At 38.8% G+C, this 19,438-nt stretch overlaps 1 protein-coding gene across 3 annotated transcripts in view; it reads right to left on the bottom strand.

The window, feature by feature from the left end:
* Positions 1-19,438, bottom strand: part of FRMD5 (FERM domain containing 5) — a 271,184-nt gene that overhangs the window by 139,966 nt on the left and 111,780 nt on the right. The window lies entirely within an intron of this gene.

The raw sequence follows: 19,438 nt of genomic DNA, 5'->3' as shown, positions 1-19,438 counted from the left end.
AATCCAATTTCCCTTAATTCTCAAATATCAAGAACTAGGGCATCCCTGTCTCGTCCGAGAAAAGATTATCCTGTAACTTTCCCACAGCAATATCAGTTGAAACCATTCTTAAGAAGACATTTATTCGGATTTTGCTGTAGGGGTCCAGCATGCAAATACCATCTTTACTGTAAGGACAACATTTTTGAGATATACTTTACACACTCTAAAATTTTAAGTGTATAATTTAGAAGTTCTTCTATATATTCACAGGGTTGTGTAACCATCACCACAATCTAATTTTAGAACCTTTTTTTTGTTTCTCCTAAAAGAAACCTGTATCCTTTAACAGCTAATTCTCATTTTTCCTAACTGCTATCCCCACCCCTACCAACCCTGGCAACCACTAGTATACTTTCTATCTTCTATGGATTTGTCTTTTTTTGACATTTCATATGAAGTGAATCATACTATTTATGGTCTTTAGGCTCTGGCTTCTTTCACTTAGCATGTTTTCAAGTTTAATCCATGTTGTACTGTGTATTAATACATTTTGTTTATCTATTTTATCAGTTGAAAGACATTTGTGTTGTTCTCACCTTTAGGCTATTATAAATAATACTAGAGGCCCAGCGCATGAAATTCGTGCTCGGGTATGGTCCCTAGGCCTGGCCTGCAATCAGGGCCATCTTCCCTGGCTGCCTGCAGCCAACCCTGCCTCCCCCTTCCCCACTGCCACCCACCCTGATTTCTCATTTGCCATCAGGTAATGGGAGCCTGCCAGCCAGGGTGAGAACCAAGAGGTCGGCCGATCCGCCTGCTTCCCAGCCCCACCCCCATCACGGGTTGCCCTCTGTGTACAGGGCAACTGGTGGGGCAGGGGCCTTGGCCTGGCACCACTCGCATCCCCGACCACCCACTCCCGGTTCTCCGTTCGCTATTGGGCAATCAGAGCCTGCTGGCAGGGGAAAGGGACAAAGAGGTGGTAAGTGCGCCTCATAGTGACTGGTTGAGCGGTTATTCTCGTCATTCCACCATTGGGGTCAATTTGCATATTTGTATACAAGTCTCTGTGTAGACATATGGTTTCATTTCTCTTGGTATATACTTAGAACTGGTATTGCTGGGTCATGGTAATTCTATATACTATATTTAACATTTTGAGCAACTGTCAGACTATTTTCCAAAGTGACATCATTTTATATTCTCACCAACAGTATATAAGAATTTGAGTTTTTCAACATTTTCACAAGGCTTGTATCATTTTTTAAAATTGTATCCACCCTGGTGTGAAGTGGTATTTCATTGTACTTTTGATTTGATTTTAATTTTCCTAATAGCTAGTAGTTGAATATTTTTCATGTGCTTTTTGGCCATTTGTATATCTTTTATTTTTTAAAATCTTTATTGTTGAAAGTATTATATATGAACCCTTTTATTCATCACTAACCCCTTCTAGCCTGCCCCTGCCACCTGCCCCAGGCCTTTTATCCATTTTGAGTTTATTCTTGTATATGGTGTAAGTTGGTGGTCTATTTTTTTTTTTTTTTTTTTTGCATGTTTCTGTCCAATTTTCCCAACATTTATTGAAAAAACTGTTTTGATGCCATTGTTAAATATTGAGTGTAATGGCTTGGGTAAGTTTCTCTGTTCTGTTCCATTGATCTATATGTCTGTTCTTGTGCCAGTATCTGGCTGTTTTGATTACAGTATTTTGTAGTATAATTTCATGTTTGTTATTGTGATCCCTCCAACTTTGTTCTTTTTCAAGACTGATGTGGATATCTGGGGTTATTTTAGTTCCATATAAAATTTTAGAGTATTTGTTCTAGATCTGTGAAATATGCGGTTCATATTTTAATAGGGATTGCATTAAATCTATAGATTACTTTGGGTAGTATGAACATTTTAATGATGTTAATTCTACTAATCCATGAATATGGCATATTATTCCACTTTTTTATATCTTCTTCCATCTTTTTTTTTTTTCAACATTCTATAATTTTCAGAGTATAAGTCTTTTATCTCCTTAAGTTTATCCTTAAGTATTTTAATTTTTTTGTTGCAAAGGTAAATGGGATTATTTAGTTTCTATTTTTTGAGAATTCATTATTGGTGCATAAAAATGCCACTATTATAATTTCTGGGTGTTAATTTTGCATCCTGCTACATTGCTTAATTAATTTATCAAATCTAGTAGTTTTTTGGTGGAGTCTTTAGGGTTTTCTATGTACATAATGTCATCAGCGAATAATGACAGTTTTACTTCCTCCTTTTCAGTTTGGATGCCTTTTATGTTTTTTCTTGTCTAATTGCTGTGGCTAGGATTTCAGCTGCTGTCTGTGGGAGCCTAACTAGTCCTTTTGCACCTCCATACTTCCTACCAGCCTCTATGCAGTCACCACTTTCAGTCCTTGATTAACGAGGTTCTCTCCAGTTAGTTTTCAGTTGATTATTCAGGATGGTTTTTCTGTATTTTGATTGTAATTCCACTTTGGTCCTGGGATAGTTCGGTGTAGCTTGCACTTACTCCACTGCCATTTTGGAACTCTTAGCATTTGTGTATCTTTGTGTATGTCTATTCAATCCTTTGCCCATTTTAAATTTTATTATTATTATTATTACCAGAAGCCCAGTGCATGAAATTCGTGCATGGGGGTGGTGGTGTTTGTGTGTCCCACAGCCCAGCCTGCACCCTTTCCAATCTGGGATTCCTCTCATATTCCAGGATTACTGGTTCCCAATCGCTCACCTGCTTGCCTGCCTGATTGCCCCTAACTGCTTCTGCCTGCCAGTCTGATCACCCCCTAACCACTCCCCTGCCAGCCTTATCGACACCTGACTGCTCCCCTTGCTGGCTCAATTGCCCCTAATTGTCCTCCCTTGCCAGCCTGGTTAACCCTAACTACCCTCCCCTGCTGGCCTAGTTGCACCTAACTGTCCTCCTCTGCAGGGCTGGTCGCCCCCAACTGCCCTCCCTTGCAGGCCTGGTCCCTGCCAACTGCCCTCTCCTCTAGGCCTGATTGCCCACAACTGCGCTTCCCTGCTGGCCATCTTGTGGTGGCTATCTTGTGTCCACATGTGGGCGACATGTAGGTGGTCATCTTGTGTGTTGGGAGTGATGTCAGTTTGTATATTACCTCTTTATTATATAGGATCATTTATTATTGGGTTGTAAGAGCTCTTTACATATTCTGGATATAAGCTCCTATCAGTTATATCTAAATATTTGCAAATACTTTCTCCTATTATGTGGGATGTCTTTCCACTTTCTAACTGGTTATGATATGCAACCAAGTTTTTTATTTTGATGAAGTCTAAAGTATTTATTTTTAGTTTGTCACTTGTGGTTTTGGTATCATAATTATACTAGTTTTTTACCATAGCTATATCCCCAGAAAGCCAATGGTAAGGCACTTTATAGTTCTTATAAGGAAGACAGCATGAATTATTGCTATTGCCTATAGATTAAAAAGTTGGGTCATTTAAAAAGCAAATAACAGCCGGGACCGGTTTGGCTCAATGGATAGAGCGTTGGCTTGGGGACTGAAGGGTCCCGGGTTCGATTCCGGTCAAGGGCATGTACCTTGGTTGCGGGCATATCCCCAGTAGGGGGTGTGCAAGAGGCAGCTGATCGATGACTCTCTCTCATCGATGTTTCTAACTCTCTATCTCCCTCCCTTCCGCTCTGTATAAAATCAATAAAATATATTAAAAAAAATTAAAAAAAAAGCAAATAACAATAGTGCAATTGACAGAGGAATCCTCCAAAAATGGTCTAGATGTGCTATCAGATACTTTTTAATAATCTATAGAAATACAGGAGAGGACCTATGGACTTGAAATCCACAGATGATATGCATTATGTATAACATATATATATAGTTTAAACCACTCTCACCAGTTTCTTGACCAGAGTTGCTAATTAGTAGATGACTTGTTGACCAAAGCTTTTTTTTCTTCTCCCTAAATCTGTACCACCATCTGGTAAATATTTCCATATGCCTTAAAGTTGCCCAAAGAAGAAAGGCAAACAAAAGTACAAGTAGCCTGGAAAAATCTCTAGCTGGACAATGAGCGCCTTAAAAAATAAATGATTCTTATGAAGAAATGACTGGCTTTCCTCCTTTATTCCATACTCTAGCCATTAGAAAGTCAATGTAAAAACCTTTATAGATAATAAATTTATAAGTAATGTATTTGTTGAGATGCAGAAATGAAAAATGACAAAATCAAATGAACTTATTTATCAGCTGAAGAATCAGCTAGGCAAAAAGAGACAGACATAGACAGTAGTTTTGTATCACACCATAAAAAGCAATAGGTAGGACTTAAATGTGTTTCCTTTCCTACTACCTTTGCATTTACAAACCCTTCAGTCATTCAACAAATGTTATTTAACACCTATTGTATACATTAGGTATGTAAATTAATAATACATAACCCCTGACTTAAGAGTCTGCAATTATTTAAGATCAAGTCAACCTCCTGTCCCCTTCATGGTCCTTCAAATTGGAGTAATCTCCTCTGCTAGTTTTCTTGGATAGGACTTTATCAACACCTCTACTGGAAAGTCGTAGCCCTCTACTTTCTGGCATAGTTGTTTATAAACATGTCTTGTCCAGCACTGAACTATAAACTTCTGTGAGCAGGACCTGTGTATAAGTCACCTTTCTGACCACCATATCATCCTGTACCCGAGGACAATACATTTTATTTGAGTGAATGAAGTTTTTAAAAGATCTAATTTAGAAATGCCAGTAAATTAATATACACCATCTTTCACAAAAAATTACATATATGAATTGTTAATGCAGAAGCTTATTACCTTAGTCTGGAATACCAGCTAGTCTAGTTTTCATATAAATGGTTTCTTCTCCTCTTCAGCAGTATGCCAAAAAGGGGTGGTTACATTTTTAGAATAAATCATCGTAAGTGAAAGAAACTCAGAACACTAGAAACAAAATGAAAATATTATGGGGAAATTGTATTTGAAGGATATTTGATGATTAAAGAGTTTTTTTACTTTTTCTAGAATTTAGAAAAATTTTCCTTAAATCTACCCAAATGGGCAACATATCATAAAGCAAACAATTAGATACTAAATTGACTATTTCTCATTGACTATGAAATTCCAGAGTCTTCTTTAACCCTTCCCCCTCCTTCATCTAATTATATATTCAACCACCTTTATAAGATCATTTAAATAATTTTCCCCCAGTTTTTGAGTAAAGAAATTTCTTCTGTTATTATTAACAACTTATATTAGTATGACACATTTGTCACCATTAATAAACCAACATTCATATATTATTTTTAAGTTAAATCCAAATTTTATTCCCATTTCCTTAGTTTTAACCTAATGTCTGTTTTCCATTCCAGGATCCATCCAAGATACCACATTACATTTTGTAGTCATGTCTCCTTAGGCTCTTCTCTGCTGTAACTATTTTTTAGATTTTCTTTTTTTGAAATGATCTTGACAGTTTTGAAGAATATTGGTCAGGTATTTTGTAGACTGTCTCTCAGTTGCAATTTGTCTGAGGCCTTCCTCATGATTAATCTGGGTTATGGGTTTTGAGAGGAAGGTGACAAGAAGTACAGTGCCATTCCCACCACATGACATCAAGGATGCATGTTATAAACATCTCTTGTCACTACTGACATCAGTCTTCATCACTTGGCGAAGGCAGTGTTTGTCCGTTTCTCCACAGTAAAGTTACCCTCCCACCACCTTTCCATTCTGTACCCTTTGGAAGGAAGTTACTATGCACAGTACATACTACTTAAGAAGTAGGGATCTATGTTCGACCTCCTGGAGGGCAAAGTAGCTACATAAATTATTTTGGAATTCTGCATGGGAGATTCGTCTGTTCATTCCCATGAGGTCATCATGACACAGCTGCCAGCTTGGAAATCCAGTCATTTTCTTTTGCTTCTCATAGCTTCTTGCTTCTTATCTCTTTTTCCTCACTTTCATTGTCCTGGGATTGTACCTCTAATAAAGCTTCACTTAATTCCTGTCCTAAACTCTGGTTCCTAGACAAGTCAGGCTAAAAATGCAACAAGGCCAAAAAGAAGTAAAGGAAATAACTTTGGATTAGTAACTGAGACACATTCATTCTAATCTTGCTATAATAGGTTCTATTAATTAGCTATTAACATTCTGAAATCTGTAAAAATCGGGATAAGAGTTAGAGGAAGACAGACTAGTCTAAATGACTGATGGGCTGCTTCCAGCTCCAATGTTTTATGATCCTCAGGAATTATTAATATATAAGCCAAATGCTTCAAATAACCCATTGACAGGGGCCAATGGGAAAATCATGGATTTCTATTATATCCCAATTCATTTGACCATAGCAATAGTTTGGATCAGCCTTATGTAATATAACTCTAACTGAATCATGGGCAAAATTCTCTTGGCTCTGAAACAGGACCATTTTCTTTACTATCAGTAGCCAGTGTTATTTGATATGTGACAGGTTATTTTGCGACTTAACCAAATATCTCAAATTCAATAAAACCAGGCCATGGATGGACTAATGAGAGTTATAAGACCACATCTGTTCTGTGGGAAAAGTATAAGGGTATTTTAAAAAAATCAGTACTATCAAGTGAAAGAAACCTGCCACAAAAGACCACATATGGTACGATTCCATTTATATGAAATGCCCAGCCAGGCTAATGTAGAGAGACAGAAAGTAGTCTAAAAACTGAGGATCATAAAACATTGGAGCTGGAAGCAGCCCATCAGTCATTTAGACTAGTCTGTCTTCCTCAGTAGTAGACAGAAAGTTGCCTAGAACTGGGAGTTAGGGAAACGGAAAGTGACTGCCATGGGCACAGGGTTTCTTTTGGGGATAATAGAAACATTCTGAAATTAGGTTATGGTAATGGTTGCACAACTATGTGAATATACTAATAAACACTGAATTATATACTTTAAAAGTACTTTAAATAAATATTATGTGAATTAAATCTCAATAAAGCTGTTTAAAAAGTAATGGGGCTGTTTTAAAAGTAAATTGGCTCAGAGACAAAAATGTGTGAGAAACAAATCAGCATCTTCCTCTCAGGACAGATAATTTAAAAAAATATATATTTTATTGATTTTATACAGAGAGGAAGGGAGAGAGATAGAGAGTTAGAAACATTAATGAGAGAGAGTCATCGATCAGCTGCCTCTTGCACACCCCCTACTGGGGATATGCCCGCAACCAAGGTACATGCCCTTGACCGGAATCGAACCCGGGACCTTTCAGTCCCCAAGCTGACGCTCTATTGAGCCAAACCGGTTTCGGCTCAGGACAGATAAATGTAAAAGAACTTTTGTATTTCAAGAAGGCTCTGCAAGAGGATGAACACAGTAACTTCATCTTGGCAGTTTTGAGGGATGTTGATTTATGTTTGACACTAAATTCCCCCAAGTAGCAAAGAGATAGACTTTTTTTTTTTTTTTTTTTTTTTTAAATTCTCACCCAAGGATATGTTTTTATTGATTTTTAGAGAAAGAGGAAGAGTGTGAGAGAGAAACATTGATTGGTTGCCTCTGGTACGCACCCTAACTGGGGATCAAACTTGTAACCTAGGTATGTGCCCTGACTGGGAATTGAATCAGCCACCTTTTGGTGTACGGATAACACTACAACCACCTTGCCAGAGCCAGGTTGGGGACAGATTACAGAAAGAAGTCGGGAATTTTTGCAATTGGTAGAGGAGTTTCAATGTGAGCAAATGCAAGATGACACAAGTGCGAGGGACCCTCCACAAGCATCAGTCACAGACTACACAAGAGATCTGAGGGAGCCAGTCGGTTATTCAATCCAACAGAACATTATTCACAAGGTACTGCTTTAACACGTTAAGCGCCCAGCCTGTTTTGTCTTCCCGAGGGAAACTATAGTGTCAGTCACCAGTGACTGATATGGCGCTTAACGTGTTAACAGCAGTAGTAAAAAGAGGACTATACAAATGCCATGAATAGATTCTCACTCCTTCCTCTACTTCACAGAAGCTGTTGAGATTACACTGCAAGGCCAGGTGAATAAATGCTGTGACAAAGTCTGAATAGGTCTTAGAAGAATAAAGGCAGGCTTCACAGAACAGATGGCATTTTCTCTGGACCTCAAACATTTGAGACAATCAGTTCAATATGCTTCCATATCCTGAGACATCAAGCAAATACCAGGAACCATTCAAAGAGGATAATAAATACAAACACTAAATTATTCTATCCTATTTAAAAGAGATACCCTTGGCATGAGTCACTGCACTTCAGGAGAGGTAGAGTAATACTTCATTTATATGAAGACAAGTGTCCTGACATGTCCTTGGCTTCAAATTCAGAAGCACTTTTTTTCTTGAGGCATTTAAGGTTCAGAGTTAGGCCCAGAACACTTTGCTATAAGAACAGCCAAGAGCTGAAGGCTGATCAGGTGGCTATTTGTAGGAAAAGCCTTCCTTTGAATTGCTGACAATATCTATGAGCACAAAGGAGAAGAGAAAAGAGAAGAAAAAGATAAGGGAAAGGGAGAAAGCTGTTGGACAGCAACAGAAACTAGAAGCAGAAGCAGCGACTGGGAACAGTGACAGGGAAGGTGGCAAGGTTGCAAGTGGCAGACATGGGGATGGAAGAAAGCCAATTACAAAAGAGAAAAGAAACTCATTCGTCAGTCTAAGCCAACAAAGAGTTAGCTCACCCCTCCCCCTCCTGCACACACACACACACACACACACACACACACACACACACACACACACACCAAACAAAAAACAGCCCTTGGAGGCAGAGGAGAAAGGAAAGGGAAGAGTGCCTAGGGATACACGCGTCTACCCAGAAGCTGCCAACTCTCAGTTGAAGGGGCCCTGGGAGAAGGGCCTGACCACAGTGCAGAGCTAGATCCAGGGATGAGCTTCATGACATTTCAGTTAAAGGAGGACCACGTATATGACAATGGTCCCATAAGCTTACAATGGAGCCAAACAATTCCTGTTGCCTAGTGATGTCATAGCTTTCATAAGATTGTAGCACATCATGTTGCATGTTTGTGGTGATGGTAGTGTAAACATACCTATTGTAGGATCCAAGCTACTGGCAGATGTTACTTACACTCACCTCCTCCCAGGACCAAACTGGAATTACAAGTGGAATTAAAATAGAGAGCAAGAAACCTGACTAGCTGAAGAAAAGTCTTATAACCAAGGATATACAGACTAAGACACATTGAGACTGGTAGGAAGGGTGGAGACGTGAAAGAGGCTGGCCCCACTCCCAAGGGTAGTAGCTGAGATTCTGGAGGGATATCTCAGCCATGGAGGTTCCTCCTGAAGAAGCGTGGGGTCCTGACCCTAAGCCAGGCTCTCCAGCCCAGAGCACCAGAGCCCTGAAGAGGCACACACATAACACCTAACTGTGAAAATCAGGGGGAATTCTGCCCACCAGGGAGAGATGGGAAGTCTGCTATACACACACTCTCTTAAAGGGCCAATGCACAAAATCTCATTCATAGCCACTCACCATGGGCTCTGGTGGTGCGAGGGCAGAGTGGACTACAGTCATGTGAGGAGAGACTGAGATTTGTGACTCTGGGGAGAAAGCTAAAGGGACAGCCAGCCACCAGGATCCCTGTGGTAAGTCCCTTTTCCAGACTGCAGACACCAACTTTCTGGGGTGGAACATTCCCTTCTATACAGCATCAGCCTGGGAAAATGCAATTGCTCCAACCCTCTGGATTCCCGATGCCCCCTCCCCCCCACCCCCACCTCCTGCAGAGCTGTGCCCTGCTGAGGAGTCAGCTGCCTGGGCCAAGGCAGACAAAGGGCGTGTCAGTGACTGAGTTTTGTAGCATTGGGGCAGGGATCATTCCCCCCCCCCTCCCCCCCCCCCCCCCCCCCCCCCCCCGTGAACCTGACTGGTGCCCCACCACAGGAGATCCACTCAGCGCTCCCAGGAGCTCCGCCCTCCCAGACTAGTGTTCAGATAGCTATTTGTAGGAAAAACCTTCCTCTGAATTTGCCTTTTCTAGAATTTCATATTAATTGAATAGTACAGTATATGGTCCTTTGTTTCTGGTTTCTTTCACTTAGCATAATGCCTTTGCAATTCATCTATACTGTTGCCCTATTAGAAGTCTCTTATTACTAAGAAGTATTCCATTACATGAATGTGCCACAGTTCACCTGCTGATTAACATTTGGGATATTTCCACTTCAGAGCTATCATGAAGAAAGCTGCGATGAACATTTGCACATGTCTTTATGGGGACATATGTTAAGAGTGAAACTGCAGAGTCATAGTGTTAGTGTATGTTTAACTTTATAAGAAACAGACTGTTTTTCCAAAGTAGATGCACCATACTGCATTCCTGCCAGTAATATATGATAATTATACTGTTTCCAGACTCTCAACATTTGATATCATAAATCTTTAATTATAGCCATTTTAGTTGGTATGCAGTGCTATGGCATTGTCATTTTAATTTGCATTTATCTGATGACTAATAATGTTGAGCATTTTTTCCAAGTGGTTATGGCCATTTGTATATTTTCAATGGATGAAGTATGTAAATCTTCTGCTGTTTAAAAACTAGAGTTATATGTCTTAATGATTGTGACATTTAGATATTTTGGATATAGGTCCTTTATCAAGCATGTGTTTTGCAAATTTTTCTCTACCCATGATTTGTCTTTTCAATTTTTCTTACTGCTCCTCCTTTTCCTCCTCCTCCTTTTCAAAATGGTAAAGATTTGTTCAAGGGTCTTTTTAAAAAAATGTTTTTATTCATTTTTAGAAAGAGAGGAAGGGAGAGGGGTAGAGAGATAAGACACATTGATGAGAAACATCATTGATCAGTTGCATTCTGGATGCCCCCTATTGCAAATAGTGCTGCTAAGAACATAAGGGTGCTTATATTTTTTCGGATTGGTGTTTTGAGTTTCTTAGGATATATTCCTAAAAGGGGATCATTGGGTCAAATGGAAATTCCATATTTAAGTTTTTTGAGAAAACTCCATTCTGTTTTCCATAGTGGCTGCACCAGTCTGCATTCCCACCAGCAGTGTACTAGGGTTCTCTTTTTTCCACATCCTCACTAGCACGTTTATTGATTTATTGATGGCAGCCATTCTGGCAGGTGTGAAGTGATACGTCATTATGGTTTTAATTTGCATCTCTCTGATGATTTGTGACTGTGAGCATTTTTTCATATGTCTCTTGGCCATCTGTATGTCCCCTTTGGAGAAGTGTCTATTTAGGTCCTTTGCCCCTTTTTGTGATTGGATTATTGTCTTCCTTTTGTTAAGTTGTATGAGTTCCTTATATATTTAGAATATTAACCCCTTATCTGATGAATCATTGGCAAATATGCTCAGAAAACTATAGGACATTGAAAAAGAGATACAGGAAGATATAAACAAGTGGAAGAATATACTGTGTTCATGGACTGGGAGAATTAATATCATTAAAATGTCCATACTACCAAAACAATCTATAGATTCAATGCAATCCTTATTAAAATATCAATGGCATACTTCACAAAACTAGAATATATACTCAAAAAAATTATATGGAACCATAAAAGACTCCAAATAGCCACAGCAATCTTGAGAAAGAAGAACAAAATTGGAGAGATCACAATACCAGATATCAAGTTATACCACAAAGCCAATGTAATCAAAACAGCCTGGTACTGGCACAACAACAGGCATATAGATCAATGGAATAGAATAGAGACCCCAGAAATTGACCCAGGCCTTTATGCTCAATTAATATTTGACAAAGGAGCATGACCATACAATGGAGTAAAGATAGACTCTTCAATAAATGGTATTGGGAAAATTGGACAGGTATAATTTCAAATAACACAAGCATATTGAATTAAAAATCCTACTTCACCCCTTCCCTCAATCTTAATCTTTTTTCCAGAGTTAATCATAGTTGACAGCTTGGTGCATGGCATTTCAAAACTTTTCTATTCAACTTCTATATATTAATTTGCTCTTAATAGAGATAAAACTGGACCTATTTCAGGTGCTTGCTCTTTAAAAAAATATATTTTTATTGATTTCAGAAAGGAAGGGAGAGGCAGAGAGAGATAGAAACATCAACGATGAGAGAGAATCATCGATCAGCTTCCCCCTGCATGCCCCTTACAATCGTGGCATGTGCCCTGATCAGAAATGAACTGTGACCTCCTGGTTCATAGGTTGACACTTAACCACTAAGCCACACTGGCTGGGCTGGGCCTTGCTCCTTCTACTTAACATTATATCAGGAACATCTTTCCTTGTCAGAACATACATAATCTAGTTCATTCTTTTTATTAGCTACATAGTATTCCACTGCAAGGATACTCATAATGTATTTTTTCCTCATTTAAAAAAAATAAATTTTATTATTCAGATTATTACAGTTGTTCCTCTCCCCTCCCCCCCAATCACTCCCCTCTACCCGGTTCCCACTTCACCCCCTGCTCTTACTTCCCCTGTCCTCTCCTAAGGTGTATGAATTTTGTCCAGTCTCTTCCTGCACTCCCATACCCCCTTCCCCCGAGAATTGTCAGTCCACTCCCTTTCTATGCCCCTGATTCTATTGTATTATATTTACCAGTTTATTCCATTGGTCAGATTTTTTATTCATTTGATTTTTAGTTTCACTTGTTGATAGATATGTATTTGTTATTACTTCATTGTTCATAATTTTTATCTTTACTTTTTTCTTCTTCCTCTTCTTATTCATTTCAGAGAGGAGAAAAGAGAGAGAAAAAGAGACATTAATGATGAGAGAGAACCACTGATGAGCTGCACATCCCCCACTGGGGATGGATCAAGCCCTCAACCCGGGCATGTGCCTTGGTCAGGAATTGAACCAGCAACCTCCTGGTTCATAGGTCAGTGCTCAACCACCGAGCTATGCCAGCCAGGCTCTTCTTCCTCTTCTTAAAGAATACCCTTCATCATTTCATATAATACTGGTTTGGTGGTGGTGAACTCCTTTAGTCTTTTTTTTTTTTTTTTTTTTTTTTTATCTATCTGTGAAGCTCTTTATCTGACCTTCAATTGTAAATGACAGTTTGGCTGGGTAATCTTGGTTGTAGGTTCTTGCTATTCATCACTTTGAATATTTCTTGCTACTACCTTCTGGCCTGCATAATCTCTGTTGAGAAATCAGCTGACAGTTGTTATGGGTACTCCCTTATAGGTAACTGTTTTTCTTTTGCTGCTTTTAATATTCTTTGTCTTTTTCCCTTGGCATTTTAAAAAATACATATTTTTTTTTTATTATTGATTTTTTACAGAGAACAAGAGAGAGGGATAGAAAGTTAGAAATATCTATGAAAGAGAATCATCGATCAGCTGCCTTTTGCACACCTCCTACTGGGGATGTGCCCACAACCAACATACATGCCCTTGACTAGAATTGAACCTGGGACCTTTCAGTCCACAGACCAACGCTCTATCCACTGAGCCAAACCGGTTTCAGCTGCCCTTGGCATTTTAATTATGATATGTCTTGGTGTGGTCCTCTTTGGATTCCTTTTGTTTGGGGTTCTTTGAGCTTCTTGGAATTGTAAATCTATTTCTTTCACCAGGTAGGGAAAGTTTTCTGTCATTATTTCTTCAAATAAGTTTTCAATATCTTGCTCTCTCTCTTCTTCTGGCACCCACATAATTCTGATGGTGGTATACTTGATGTTGTCTTGGAGACTTCTTACACTATCTTCAACTTTTTGGATTCTTTTTTTCTTTTCCAGTTGGGCGTTTTTTGCTTCTTCATATTTCAAATCTTTGACTTGATTCTTGGGATCCTCTTGTTTGCTGTTGGATCTCTGTATATTATTCTTTATTTCTAATTGGTACCTTTTCATATTCTTGAGGGTCTCACTATATTTCTTGGAGGGTCTCACTAGAAGATTCTTGAGTTACTTTATAACCGTGGTTTTGAACTCTATATCCAGTAGTTTGCTTTCCTCCATTTCTTTCATTTGTGACCTTTTCTTTATCTCTGCATTTTGGTTGCTTCCTTGTGTTGATAGAGTGGCTTTGTGTGCTAGGTATCCAAATGGAAAGATAAAATAAGGAAGAGTATCACATTTCTAGTCAGGCCTAATAATGAGAACAAACTCACTGTACATGAGCCTAATTACCTGAGATGGACACTCCTGGTGCACCCCTTTGTGGGCTGTGTGCACAGTCCTGTTGTAGCTAAGCCTTGATTGTTGTTGGTATCACTGGGAGGAATTGACCTCCAGGCCAATTGGCTGTGAGGATCAGTTGTGTCTACAATGGGAGAACTTCTGTGCTGGAGACACCCTTATGAGGCAGGACTTGCTTCAGTGGGGCTTTGGCACTCTCCGAGTCTGCCCCCTGAGTGTGTCTCTTATGGATGTGAAGAATTGTAATCTGGATGGTCTCACTCTGACCACCAGCTCTTGCATCTCCAAGGAGGTGCAAAGTCAGCCACTGCCTGAAGCCACCCAGCAGGAGCTACAGAGAGATCTGAAGATTCCTCCTCTTTGTTTGGGGTTTGGAGCAGGTTGAGAACCGCTAGCAGGGTCGCCTAAGACCATCAGAAAACACCGATATTTACATTATGATTCATAACAGCAGCAAAATTACAGTTATGAAGTAGCAACGAAAATAATTTTATGGTTGCGGGTTACCACAACATGAGGAACTATATTAAAGGGTCACGGCATTAGAAGGATTGAGAACCACTGCTAAAGGGTCATAAATAGATAAATAACTTAGAATAAAAGTAAAAATAAAACCCTACTGAAATAATAAACAGAAAACACATTGTAATCTTATACTAGTTCCGTTCAAATCCAACTTTTAAAAAAAGAAAAAAAACTATTTGGGGTATTTACATTATAAATCTTTTTAAGCCCCAGAATTTAAAGATCACTGGTAATAAAAAGTATGTAATGCCTGTACCCAGGATGCTCTGGAAATCATTTTTTGAATCCCAACACCATTATCATTAAGGGACACCAGCTGTGGGCTCATAGTATCCTGGGTACATTACAAAATAAAAACATAAATAGGATGTCACTGCACATATGCCATGTGCACAGCTTGGTTCTAATTAGCTCACTGTGAACCCACACATATTGAGGAAGATGGTGTAGTGGTTGGGAGCACAGACCCTGTAGTCAGACTGCCTGGGTTAGTCTTGGCTTAGCCACTTAAGTAATGTGTGACCTTGAGCAAATCATAGAGGCCTCATTTTCTCCTTTGAAAAGAGAGGGGGGAAATCTCACAAACTTGTTATTGGAATTAAAAGAAATAATAAATATATAGTATTTAGGAAGGTATCAAACACTTAATAAGCATTCACTAGATACTAGGGATTATAATTATTATTGAATAATTACAGGGCTAAAAAAGTTCTATTAGGGTTAAAGGTTACACAAAATATTGTGTCGTTTCCTGGCTTTTAATAGCTTACAATTTAGAAATAAATTTGAAAATCCCAAATGGAAAGATAAAATAAGGAAGAGTATCACGTATCAGACCTAAAAATGAGAACAAAATCACTTCTTAGTCACCCTACCCAAAACGTAATTATTTACTTAATCTATCTTAGAGTACCTAAGATTTAATAGCACTATGAATATAATGGATTTATGAAAACAATCTGGTAGGTAGGCTGACCTAAAGTTTTTTAATAGAAAAATATGAGATTGGGTTTATCATTGAGTATACATTGATTCTGGTCATGAAATTAATATCATGATCCAGCTATTCATTAAGAGTTGCTTACAGAGGCAGCTGAGAGAACTCCAATGAAAAGCATATAAAGTGACCCATATTTTGTAGGCAATATTTTTGAACTTTAAAAGTCAACCTATTTGCAGTATTTTACAAAGTACCTACATCTCACTATTTCCTTTCTCTGTAACTAGGAGGTGAACATGACATCCTTCATAACAATTCTAGGGCCTTCATTCAGAACAAATAATACAACTTGTCACAGAAGGTGACTCTATCATTTTATTCAACTGGTTCCACTCTTCTTTTACCCTTAGTGTTTTGAAAACAAAGAGCACATTTGCTATGCACTGAATAGTTTTAAAAGACAAAACTGACATTCAGAAAAATGAGGTTTTAAGCATGTACTTTGATTTATTGTAAAACTAAAGCATAAATTACCTACTCAGCTTCACCAGACCCTGTCTAACTCATGTTTTCTGCCTTTTCCAGATTTCTCTCTAGGGATTCTGGTGCCATTCAAATCAAATCAAGAAATACTTAGTACTTTTTAGCTCTAAAACCCTACGCGGTTGTTAGAGAGAGTCCAGAGATGGACAAACTACTTGTCTCCGCCTTACAATCTATTTTTTAAAAATTTCTTTATTAAGGTATCACATATTTGTCCTCAACCCCCCTTCCATTCCCCCTTCCCTCCCCACTCATGCCCCCACTTCCTATTGTCCTTGACCACTGGTTAGGCTCATATGTATACACACAAGTCCTTTGGTTGATCTCTCCCTTTTATCCCCATCCTCCCTCTGAGGTCTAACAGTCTGACCCATGGCTCCTTATCTCTGAGTCTGTTCTTGTTCATCAGTCTATGTTGTTCACCATTTCCCCTAGATGAGTGAGATCATGTCTTACTGGAGATATAAGAATAAAAAATGAGACAAGCAATAATGGTTATGCTGAAAGGCAAATGAATCAGTCTGTAGTGAGTTTCTTTCTGGGTAACAGTTCTTTTGAGACCCAATTTTAATGTCAAACAGTTCCTTATGTGTATATGTCAGCAATGATATTTCAGTTCTATATGGTGTACATATGGTGATAATGCAGGTCTGACCCTCTGTGGTTTGGTTCTGGGCAACCTACAGTGAAACACAGCTGCTGACTGCTATTATGGCAAGGTGTCGTCAGCGTCTTCCATCTCTGGACTGCTTCTCTTCTGTCTTCATGGTTGGAATAGTCCTGTCAATCCCTCTCTGTTGCTGGAATCCACATGGTCTTGGAGTTATTTTCTAACCATCTATTTTTAAAAGCTAAAATACAAGGCAGAATATGGGCCCCATAGAAGTTTGCAATATGATAGGAATTTAAAGATTGGAGAGTGCCCTCTGGTGGAAGGGTGAGGAGATGGTGCAAAGAGATTTCAAGGAATTTGAGTTAAAACAGAATTTCCATAGTTAGAGACTAAGGAAGACAGGTGTTCTGGGGAGCAGCATTAGGCAGGAAACTAGGGATGTGTTCCAGGAAGAGTAGTTGTCCCAAATATGTCACATTTGAGAGAACACATTACAAAGAACTTCGAGCATTTGGCTGGGGAGTCCTATAGATAACTCAGTATTAAATGAGTCATCAAAAAATATTGGGGAAGGAGAGTTAGGTGATCAGAACTTCACTTTGGGAAGATTTATTTGATGGAAAATGTGCAAAATGAGTCAAAATGGAAGACTGGTACCTTGGAGACTACCAAGAAGGCTACTGCTATATTTTAGATGAAACAAAACAGCTTAGACTAAAAGTAAAGGGAAGAAGTCAAAGAGGTTGGTAGGTTAAAGAAAAATAAAATGGGGAAAAGTTCTGCCCCTGTAATTATTTTCTATGAAGGGAGAACAGAGACCTGAAATTATATAAAGTCAGGGGGAAAAAAGAATAGTAGAGGATAGAGTATTGATGCTAGGGAGAGAGAGACCAGTCATTGAATCAAAATCCTACAGGAGAGGATAAAATGGCCAGGTGGGGGTGCTCATATTAAAAGGAAAGACAACATTTTTGTATTCCAAAGGAAGAGTGACAATAGGAGGGAGAATAAAACACATACAGCCCAGCCAGTACGGCTCAGTGGTTGAGCATTGAACTATGAATCAGGAGGTCATATTTCTGTTCTGAATCAGGGCACATGCCTGAGTTGTAGGCTTAATCTCCAGTAGGGGACGTGCGGGAGGCAGCTGATCAGTGATTCTCATCATTGATGTTTCTATCTCCCTCTCCCATCTTCTCTGAAATAAATAAAAATATATTTAAAAAAATGAAAATACATAGAAACTGGTGAGGTTAAGAGAAAAAAAGTTGAGGAATTTATGGCAAATAACCTCAACCTTCTCAGGAAGTAGAAGAAAGTTCATCTGCATTAAGGAACTGGGTACTGTTGTCAATGGGGGCCACTTGGAAAAGATAAAGGGAATGTAATAAAGAGTAAAAATGTATTCATTTAAAAAAGTATTAAGATACAAAATGCAACCAAAGGAAAAACAGTTAAAATAGTCTTATTCAAAATTAAAAACCTTTGTGCTTCAAAGGACACCATTAGGACAGTGAAAATACAACTCACAGAATAGTTGAAAGTATCTATAAGTCACATATCTGATAAAGGCCCAGTATTCTGCTCATATAAAGGAGCCTTACAACTCAATAATGAAAAAATAACTCAGTTAAAAAAATGAGCAGAGGATCTGAATAGATATTTCTCCAAAGAAACACAAATAACCAATAAGCACATGTAAAAAATGCTCAACATCATTAATCATTAGGAAAATGTGAATCAAAACCGCAATATAGTACTACTCTACATCCACTAGAATTGTCATAATAAAAAACGTAAGTGGCCATAATAAAAAATAACACGTGTTGGTAAGGGTGTGGAGAAACTAAAACTCATATATATTGATACTAGGGATGTAAAATGGTACAGCTATTTTTGAAAATACTAGTAATTTGTGGTTACTCAAACAGTTAAACATACAGTTAGCATATGATTCAGCAATTTCATTCCTAGGTATATATTCAAGAGAAATGAAAACATTTATATACATTATTCACAACAGCCAAAAAGTAAGAGCAAATTAAATATCTATTAAGTAATGAATGGTAAAACAAATGTGAGATATATTTAAAAATGGAGTATTATTCAGCCATAAAAAGAAACGAGGTACTGCCGAAACCGGTTTGGCTCAGTGGTAGAGCGTCGGTCTGCGGACTGAAAGGTCCCGGGTTTGATTCCGGTCAAGGGCATGTACCTTGGTTGCGGGCACATCCCCAATAGGGGGTGTGCAAGAGGCAGCTGGTCGATGTTTCTCTCTCATCAACGTTTCTAGCTCTCTATCTCTCTCCCTTCCTCTCTGTAAAATATCAATAAAAATATATATATATTAAAAAAAAAAAAAAGAAAAGAAACGAGGTACTAATCCTATATAATAAAAGGCTAATATGCAAATCAGCCGAATGGCAAAACAATTGGTTGCTATGATGTGCACTGACCACCAGAGGGCAGATGCTCAATGCAGGAACTGCCCCCTGGTGGTCAGTGTACTCCCACAGGGGGAGTGCTGCTCAGTCAGAAGCTGGGCTCATGGCTGGCAAGTGCAGCGGCAGTGGCAGGAGCCTCTCCTGACTCTACCACAGCGCTAAAGATGTCTGACTGACAGGGGAAGCGAGCCTAAACCGTCAGTCGGACATCCTGTGAGGACTCCTGGACTGCGAGAGG

This window comes from Pipistrellus hanaki (assembly GCF_964339955.1).
Source record: "Pipistrellus hanaki genome assembly, chromosome: 1".
NCBI lineage: Eukaryota > Metazoa > Chordata > Mammalia > Chiroptera > Vespertilionidae > Pipistrellus > Pipistrellus hanaki.
The sequence above is the reverse complement of the archived record's forward strand: the minus strand, read 5'-3'. Positions and strand labels throughout refer to the sequence as shown.